At 33.7% G+C, this 10523-nt stretch overlaps 2 long non-coding RNA genes across 2 annotated transcripts in view; one reads left to right on the plus strand and one right to left on the minus strand.

Annotated features, from left to right (window-relative positions):
• Window positions 1-905: 905 nt before the first annotated feature.
• Window positions 906-10523, minus strand: part of LOC127838928 (uncharacterized) — a 10559-nt gene continuing 941 nt past the window's right edge. The window contains exons 2-4 of the long non-coding RNA XR_008030040.1: window positions 3791-3890; window positions 1739-1798; window positions 906-981 (exon numbers count right to left, since the gene is read on the minus strand). This is a non-coding gene — a long non-coding RNA (uncharacterized LOC127838928). The remainder of the gene's footprint in view (window positions 982-1738; window positions 1799-3790; window positions 3891-10523) is intronic.
• Window positions 7368-10523, plus strand: part of LOC127838927 (uncharacterized) — a 3705-nt gene continuing 549 nt past the window's right edge. Inside the window, exons 1-4 of the long non-coding RNA XR_008030039.1 lie at window positions 7368-7902; window positions 8356-8432; window positions 8628-8723; window positions 9329-9410. This is a non-coding gene — a long non-coding RNA (uncharacterized LOC127838927). The remainder of the gene's footprint in view (window positions 7903-8355; window positions 8433-8627; window positions 8724-9328; window positions 9411-10523) is intronic.

Here is a 10523-nt window from a genome sequence, read left to right on the forward strand (position 1 = left end):
GATATATCATGATCTTAATTCCTCAGATAACAATGCATCTATAGGAAACTCATTTATTTATCACTGGCAGTATGCTAGACATTTATTTTTAAGTTTCATGAAATTCCATACAAAAGTTACTGAGAACAGCTAAGAAAAGTGTGACAGACCCCAGTTCAGACAGTCAGAATAATGGACGGAATGAAAATACCAAACAATATCATTATCACAAGCTCACTCCAACATTATATATAATTGTTCTTACCCAAAAACATCTTTTGTGCTTCATTCTCATTAGTGTCTGAAACAAAGTAGTACTTGTTAGTGTTACTTATTGATTTTCAGCAAATTGTCATTGTTCATTGCCTACCAAGTTCAAATATAAATTACAAGTAAACACAGCATTGTCGAGATTTCAGAAACTTGATCTCACAAACTTTTCAATAGCCAGATTATGTATGGTAGAGACAGAAGCTAGTGTTATTTTTCCTTCTATGGACAGATACGGTAAACGGACCTGTTCCAAATGACCTATGGACCCGTTCCCAAAATGAACTAGTAAACAAAGTAAAAAAAAAACATTCTTCAATTGTTACAATTCACAACTTGATTTTACTCAATTTGGTGATTTCAGGGCGCGAAAATTTCCGAATGGCAACGGACATGTTCCCAATTGGGTGAAAAAAATAACTTGATTCACAAAATTATCTTTCTGCCCAATTAAGGAAGCTCTGATCGAGTGTATAGATCCCAATAGTTATTTAATTGCAGTAAATACGGGTCTAAATAGATCAATTTCTTTTAAATAACGGTGATTTTTGGGCTGGATTGATTTGGTAATCAGATTTTCTTTGATTAAAAGAATTATAAAAAAATTCTAGTGCTACAATGCAAAATCTATATTATTACTGGTACCTTTCATACATGTAGAAGAATCACGTGCCTTTATCAACGTCTCAACTCCATCATCCAAAGAAAGGTCTGGCACATCAGTTAAAGACTCTGTTTAACAAACAATAGAATGAATACCCATCCACTTTACGCCCCCTCACACCATTCATTCATTTTTGTTTATTTCGCTCGCTAGTTTTATTTTTGAGGACAAATATTCAATTTTTTTGTATCCTTATGGAGCAGACAAAATATTTTTTAAATGCAACTGTGTGGGGTTTTTTGCATTTATTTATGTGTTTGAAAAATCCAGCACAACATTATGGATGGTATGAATACAAACTGTTAAAATAAAGCAATTTTGAAGCACACTTCTTTATAAATTTAAAATTATCTGCAATGACACAAGTGGTTAAAACATGGGTCACCATTAAACATATGCTTTATTCTTGCAAAAAAAAAAATTAAGTTCATTTAGCAGTTCCTTTGTTTGTAAATTGAAAAATTATAAAAATAAATAATTCAGTGTCAATAAAAGAATTCAGGCTTTTTTCAGCTGATTTTATAGCCACTATAAGCAATATTATCAATAGCAAAACTCATTTTTTCCCAAATCCCCCACACAAAATATCCCAATAGGTTGATTCGAAAAAGTTTAGAAAATATGAGACTTCCAGTGTATATAAAGGACTTACATGTTGAAATTACCAATAAAATCATTTATCAAAAACAATTTATCCATCAATTCATTAAGTTTTACTAATATTTTCCCAATTTGGGGTAAATTGACACTGGAATTATCAATTTTAAAGGGTAAAGTACATGTTTCCAAAGTTGCGAAAAAAAGCCCTGAAATTATAAAGCATACCAGTGAAGGAATCATCACTACTTGGCATATTGTCCTCTGAATCTGATGTGGTTGACTGAACTGCAATAAAAACATTTTATTGTAAACTACAGAGCCAGATATTTTGATTTTATCATATTTTGTGAAGGAGTTCATTTAAAATTGAGTTGTTTAAGTCTAACAACTGAACCTGTACACGGACACTCACTGCATATAAAATAACTGAAAAATGGAACTTCATTTGGTTGGAATATTTTTTTATATGATTCCCACGTTTTTCCAATTGTTTTTGATAAACAACTAAGAACATATATTTTCAACGAGGTATGTGTCTTTCAGAATCAACCCACAACAGTTGACAGGTGTTTTTTTTCCTTCTTTGTGACCCGCCGAAAATTGGCCCTTTCCCCTCTGATTTTTTGTTTCCCCTTAGCTGGTAAAGTTTCCCCTAGATTTCATTTTCCCCTCAAAAAAAAAAACAATTTTTTTTTAATTTTTTTTAACATTTAAATATATAAGTTAACCTGATCCAGTGTAGAAAATAGAATAATATTGCATAATTAAATTTTCAATTTCCTTGAATTTGTTTTAAAAACAGTAAAATATGCTTAATTGATTATTTAAGACTGTCCTTATTTTCCCCCAAAATCAGGCATTTCGTGTGTTTTTTCTTCCAAAATCCGGAGTTTCGCGGGATTTTTTTCGCCTCAAAAAAGGCCAGGCCCTTTCTCCAAAATCAGATTAAAAACCCTGGTTGAACCACACATAGTTAACATTTCAATACAAATACAAATGCATCTTTAAATCTGGATATTTACACAATGAAATTGTCCTTTTTAATCCAACTCATTTCAATTAGTTTACTGGCAATACTTATCAATTCTGCTCCCATTTTCTTTAATAAATTATTTATAAACAATGTGTTGTTCTTGTTCAAAGTTCAGAAATTGAAAAAATCAGCCCTTGAACATATCAACATATCTTATTTTATGTTCTACAGGTAGCTACTACACCTTTTCTCCAGATAATTGACATCTTTCAACAATATAAAGGCACAAAATGATCAAAGCTTGTAAGAAACAAGATGCTCATGAGGGCCTGAATCGCTCTACTGGCTGGAATCAATAGGGCTCAAGCCCTTGATAGTATGAACAATCTGAGTAAGTTTTAAACAAACAGACCCAAAATGGGAAATTCATCGCATTAACAAAAAAATACATAAAATTTAAACTTCAAATGGCTCCGTTTCAACAATAAGTTGGACAAATTTTCTTCACTCTCAATGGGGTTCTGGCCCTTGATGATATAAAACATCCGTTGAAGTTTCAAAAGGATAGAACTTCATATTTAAACAAACAAGAATTGTGTTTGTCGGAAACACTATGTCCCCTTCTGCGCCTCTTTGATTATTTTTTTTACCTTTGACCTTGAAGGATGACCTTGACCTTGACCTTTCACCACTCAAAATGTGCAGATCCATGAGATACACATGCATGCCAAATATGTAGTTGCTATCTTCAATATTGCAAAAGTTATGGCAAAATGTTAAAAGATTTTCATTTTTTTCTCAAATTCAAGGGGAGATAATTCTGGACTTATAACTCCAATATTGCTCATTCTCAATAGGGTTTGACTCATCATTCAAATAAAGACACTGTGAAAGTCGGGAAATGTTTGGATAAAAACTGTGGACTTAATTTCGTAAACAAGCCTTATTTCACAATTTTCTCAAATTCAAGGGGAGTTAATTCTGGACTTTTTACTGTGATGTAACCCATTTTCGATAGGGTTAGAGTCCTCATTAATATCAACACACTGGACAAGTTTGAAAAGAATCTGATGAAAAATGTGGACTTTATCGGATAAACAAGAGAAAGTCTAACGCGCACACAGACAGATAGAAACCATGCCATCCCATAACCTCTTCTGGCCTATGGCCAGTAGAGCTAAAAATACAAAATAACGTTTTATTGCACAATTTTTTAATGTTACTGTAACCAAGAAGCCATTAATATGATTAATAGGCTGATAGCTCTGTAAACTTTTGTTTGAAAAGAATGAAAAATATTTTACCATAGCTGGACCATCTTTTTAAGAAAGCCGAACAAGTTTTCTTTCCTTCATTGGTGTTATCTTCCAAAGAGAGCAGAAAGCAAGCTGTTCCTACTTTCACCTGAAATAGAATTCAGTCAAAATCTTTTTTTTCTTACAATTTTGGCGACATGACATACCAATGAACTTTATGCTTGAATATCCTATTTCATATGAATTTTTTTATATAGGTATTTCTATGGTTCAAAAGTTGAATCAAAGATGAATGTATGTGTCTTTTATTTCTCCTCGTGTTAAGTAGCAATAACTTTACTCTTGACTTGTTCTTTTTTGTCACAAGATTCATAAGGCATTTTAAATGAAAATTTTGTACAATGTTAAGTTAAGAAAGGAAGTTGTTAACTCATGGCAAATCTTGAGGTTCGTTTTCCTTCTGAAACATACATATCAGGGATGGAAATTAGTGGTTGCCTGTGAGCCCAGGGCCAGTACATTTTGTCCTGGGCAACACAAATTCAAAAGTTAGTAGTCTGGATGGGCAACTTGCTTTTTTAAGCTTTAAACAATTCAGTGCAATTAAACATTTAATGCAATTGGCTACTGTGAGTTAATCATTAATTTGTCAATTAAGCAAAGTTGTTGTTTAGTTATCTTTTATTATATTTCAAAGAAGTCCTACATACATATGACACTACATAAACATCATACTGGGCTTGTGAGTCTTTGCTTGGCAACCTAAATACTAAAGATGGTTGCCAGTGTTGGCAATCAATTGTTTAAAGTAAGTTTCCATCCCTGCACATTGAATCATTACATTATCACAAAAATATGCACTAATAAGATTGTACTCATAATTATGCAAAACACTATTATTCATTTAATCAAAGTAAACAATTTGTATACATGTAAATATCAATAGAAAGCCCATGTTGCATTGTTTTTGGATATATAAATATATATTATGTTTTCATCTGATTTGGGCAGCCCGGCGAGTTATAACTTCAACTTTCGAAAATATCATACCGTATTACAATCTAGATTTACGGTTGACATGTCAGGCTTTTACCGCTCCATTTTGGGAATACACCACACTGGAATTTTGGGAATTTTGCGTCGTGAAAACCCCCATTTTGGGAAAAAAAATTATTCGCAAAATTGGCTCAATTGGGAAAAATAATCGCATGTTAATAGTGTTCCTTATATTTCAAAGAAGCCGTTAACTGGTAAATAACGACTATTTTGATAACTTATAATTAAAATTTTACAAAGTATTATGAACATGTGAGATAAGTGCAGGTTTTTTAATCTGAACTTTGGGAAAAGGCCTGGCCTTTTTTGAGGTGAAAAAAATCGTGCGAAGCGCCGGATTTTGAGGAAAATAAGGAAAGTCTTAAATAATCATTAACATATTTTTACAGTTTTTAAAACAAATTCAAGGCAACAGATAATTTAATTATGCAACACTTTCTATTTTCTACACCGGATCAGGTTAACTTATATATTTTAAGGTAAAAAAAATATTATTTTTTTTTGGAATTGGGAATTTTTTTCAATTGGGAAAAAAACAACCAGATTTGCATTGGGAATGGGGCCGGACCCGTGGCATAGGGCGGAAAAAGCCTGCATGTTCATACTTTATACCAATTTGTAGCGTTTATATTTGGAGTTCAGTTTTATAAATTACATCTTGCTTAGGAGAATAGAATTGATGTAAGCTAATCAATTGCTAACGGTCACGTGACTCAGTAACAACACTGTTTAAAGGGCTGGGGTAAAATGTGTCTGTTTGTGTTTAACTCGCTATAAATCCATTAATAACAACGAAAATATACTAAAAGTTATATTTTTGAAATAGAAATAAATAAGCAACAAGATTATGTATAAACATATACAATCGAATGATTAGCAGGGGTGTAAAATAACGGTCGCCCGCTCGCATTGGCGACCGTATTTTAGCCTCAGGCGAATGGAATCTCCACATAACTAGATAGGCCAGTGCTTTGATTAGGTAACAGGTGCTAGTCTTGGTGTCATTTTAATAGACTGTGCGGTCGTTTAATAGCGATAGAAATGCTGCGCTATATGCTGGAACTGAAACCAGTCTGCAGTGCGCATAAAGTAATGTTTATTCGGACACCGTTTATATTCCCACATTATGTCGTCGTCGAAACAAATCGACATAAGTAACTTTTTAGGAGCGAATAATTGAAAGGATAATAAAGATAGTGAATAACAACTTTGTAGCGCAGAGGTCCAGGGGTGGCGAAATCTTAAAAAACTATACTTGTCAACGAACAACAATTTAGGAAATGTATCTTGTCCGTTGCTGAACTACACATGTCCATTAATGTTAATTTAAATTCTAAACACATTTATTGTTATACCTACACCAGTCTTGGCATTATTTTTTTTGAGGCACTATCCCGATCGGGCTACCAGCTGGGAAATGTTACTAGCCCGAATCAATTTTAACTAGCCCGAATTTAAGTTATTATTTTGTAACATTTGTAACTATGTCAGTCTTGGACCTAACCCACTCCATCCCATAATATTACAAGTTATAGAGTCTAGAATAATCAACTTACTACACTGTTCAATGAGTGCCCAAATGACCGAATTTGACAATCAGGCAAAAATATCGATTCAGTTCTGAATAAGCTTCTATAGCAGGGGGGTCGATTGTCCCAAATGTGAAATCCGGAAAATTAGACTGAGGGTCTGGGGCCCGCACGTCCCCAACCACGATAAAGGGCAGAGCTACCCCCAGCCCTAAGTTGTTTTAGATTCGCAAATTTTCGTTTAAGTTATGATATTTGTGAGGAAACAGTATTACCAAGCATTTACCATGGTCTAATATAGCCATTATATGCATCTTTTGACGATTTAAAAACCTGAAAATTAAAAAGCGTTGCAACGCGAAACGATTTCATATTAAATTTGGAGAGTTCTGTTGTTGTCGTTTAATTTTGTAAAACTACGAAGTTTGCTTATATAGGGCATAAAATACGAAATACCTATATGCTTGGCAGAATAGTCGAGCGGGCTCATGCGTTTTTACTTCAGGTCTCCGGGGGGTCAGTGGTTCGAGCCCTGCTGTGGGCTACTTTTTAAAGTTTTCATCTTGATTTTTCACTGGAGCTTTTTAGATCCAATGTTTACATTTATTTAATTACTTACTTCAAAACATGCCAAAATGTGTGAAAAGGCCCCTTTATGCTATTAGTGTCTGATATCCGGGCTTGAATGTTGCTCACAATATCTTATTTGCGCAACAAAATAGAAAACCAGAAAACTCTCCACCATTGTTTGATTGCCTCCCCGGTTGTATGCTCTTAATATAACCAATATTAAAATAAGCTTAATATTTGAGAGCGTCAATAAATATCCTATGAAAATTCATTATCTAATTCATTCGCAGCACAAGTTTCTAAAGCTAATACAACAGCCAGGACAGATTTTGAGGGCGCGCAAAGAATTTAGAGGGATTTTTTTAAGGCTATATTCTAAGGAACCAAATATTACCAATATTAAAAGTAGCTTTATTATTTATATTTTTAAACATGTTGGACTAGAGTCTAGACAGACTCAGACTATCAGTAGCAATAACCACGCACCTGCTATGCAAATTATTGCGCAATCGGTGTTCAGGCAAAAAGTTGACCGAAAAATGTGGGGTGTTTTTAACGCTTCACTACGAGCATGAAAGAAGTAATCCAAATGAAAAATTTGCATATGTGGGAGGAGATATGTCCAAATAAGCAGTATCTGACCTTGCCATGACCGGAAAATAAAAAATCATTGCTCAAAAGTGAAAGTAAAAAATTCGAAGGCCAATATTTTGCAGAAAGAAGGCAGATTCACTTGAAATTTAGCTTTTAATAAATCAATTATTGTGTTTTTTAATAAATTCTAACCATTTGAATCAGGTATATGCGCGTGAGATAATATATATTTATTTATTTCCAACTCCACTATTCCTGTGCAGTAGAGTTACTCCCCTTTACGCGGAATTATTACATTGTTGTTACGGTGAATTCGGGAGCGATCTTTTGAGCAGTTTTACGGATATCCGTACGATAAACACAGTATTTGTTTGGCAGGAAGAGAAATCGTCTCATTTGGTATCGATGCAGGTATAAATTCACTTAAATCACCTAAATTATTGTGTTAATTATGTCAAAGAAAATCTGTTCCAGATCGTACCCGCGCCATGTCGTACCGGACTTGTCTTCATTTGTAACAAATGTAAAATGTAACTTCTGTGATTGATCATAATCATAAACTTAAAAGCTAAATTACGTTATTAGTTTTAAGTTAATTATACATTTAGGGAGCATTATAATTCACACACCATCTCATTATTAGTTTTGTTAACGTGTTAAAACTGCTATAATTAATTTCAGTTCTTATTTTATTTACATGATTAATATACAAAAAATAAATGGATATTATTATATATAAAGGTTAGGCTCTAGAATTAACCTTTGCAAAATTGAGGATGCAATGCTAAGACTCGGTTATTATGTGTCGCAGGTTTTGTGCATACCGGTATTGAAATTCTATTTTATTTACTTTTTATTTTATAGAGAACATGACTGACAAAGATCTATTGGACAGTGATTATGATGGGATTTCACAAATACATGAGCACAGTTACATTGTGGTAAGTAACATTTTAAGCAGTTGCATGTTGAAGACATTGAATTTGATGGTTAACAATTATATCCTGAATTTAAACTTAATTATTTAATAATACAGAATATACACATGCCCCTACTGTAAGAAATAATATTATTGTTGGAAATGTACTTTGTAAGTATGATGACAAAACTATGTATGTGTCTGTTCATTTGCATAGATATCGGACTCTGACGAGACACAACCACCTTCACCTTTTGGTTGACAGGAATATTCCAGTGAAAGATCAGTTGTTTAACAGCCTTTTTGACAAACAGTATGTGTGACTGCATCGTATTATTAATTTTAATATTACTATTAAAATTAAATTGGAAATTACTTCAGTTGGCAAAGGAATTCCAGTTATTTCATCATATGGCGCTACATTAAAAAGATGACTTAAATGGATGAAATATTAAATGCCCTTACAATTGGCTAATTTTGATCTCAGCATGATTTTTTAGCAAACTTTGAAAAAAGAAACATTGAATCAGTAAAATCTTGTAGAAAACATTTGCGGTTAAATGTTCTGTTCTTTCAGTTTGTCAGTATCACTTAATTAATATTTGCATGCAGTGCACTATTATATTTCAGCATCTTTGGAGTTCCTTTCATGAAGAAAACAAGCTCTTAATTAATGTATCGACAATGATTTACTAAATCCAAGAAGTTGTTTAAAGAGATTGAGCTGTTACATACATTCGCCTATTATGAGTTCGAAACTTCTTACAGTAATTATTATAATATTTTTTTAATTATTTTATTATATGTTTATCTTTTTTTGAATAGGTGTGTGTTAAACTATTCTAACAAATAGTGTTTCTGTTTCATCTTACAAAAGTATATAAGATTTAATTTAGCAATGCATTGTCGATCTTTCAGAATTCCTGGTGCTGCCATTCCTAATCAACGGACATATCAGAATTTTGGATAAGAATTCAGATTACTGGCTGCATATTCAACCGTAAGTGTTTTTCCTGTTCAATTTAACTGCTAGTTCATAAATAAAATTTTGTTTAAGAGAAATAATATTACTTAGAAAATGTTCTTAAATACCAGGTTGTATCACATTTGTATTGGGTGGGTGGGGCAGTTGGAATTATGGAGGTTTCGGCGAAACCCCAGTTCGGCGAATTGATTATAAATAGTAGGTGTTAAACCGGTTCGGCGAAATGATTTATAGTTGATTACGCCTTTACATAACTACTTAATAGGTGTGAATAGATCGATGTACGGCATTGCAAATTGTATATTTTAATTAGTGATATTGTTTTCACACTCATTATAAAGAACGCTTGGCTCAAGTGAGGCTGTCCAATTTCATCACCCGAAAACAGCTCACAGTTTGGTATTTAGTGATGAATGTCATATTATGCTGAGTACTATAAATGCTCGACATGGTCTTTTATGTTTTATTCTAGCTATCATGGCGAATGAATACCCTTGTATAAAATGCTTGAAAAATGTGACTCGGCGTATGCACGCCGTAAGTTGTGACGGTTGTGGTCGGTGTAATGTGGACAGTGAGGTTCGTCAATTGTCGTCAACAACGGTGTATGACAAAATACCCCCTGATACAAGTATCACTAATTCTCCTATCCGGGAACTGTCCCAAACATACACTGTCCGATCTGATGGTGACTCAGACGTAGTAGAACCAGAAGCGGATAGGATGGAAGAAGTCTCAAATACCATAGATGACCGGTCGTTCGATATATCGAACCGAAATATTGAGCGACCACATGTGTCGCTTGATCAATCACTACCCGATCGATCACTTGATGATGTCATTCCCAACGCGGTACCAACAACGTACGAAGTAGTGGAAAGTGGCAGTAAGCGTGGTGGTCGACTACTCGTGAGCAGTGACGGCTACACATTCAACGCAAGGAAGACACACAGTGGAAGAACGTACTGGACATGTAGTGTGAGAAATAAGCAAGTAACATGCTTCGCTAGTGTAAAACAGTTTGGCGACATGTTTACAGCCAGTCTAAATGGACATACACATCCCGCAGATCCAGGGGCATATAAAAAAGCCCGATACAACAACTGATGCCATCCACTGATAACAAAA

This window comes from Dreissena polymorpha, chromosome 7 (genome assembly GCF_020536995.1).
Source record: "Dreissena polymorpha isolate Duluth1 chromosome 7, UMN_Dpol_1.0, whole genome shotgun sequence".
Taxonomy (NCBI): Eukaryota; Metazoa; Mollusca; class Bivalvia; order Myida; family Dreissenidae; genus Dreissena; species Dreissena polymorpha.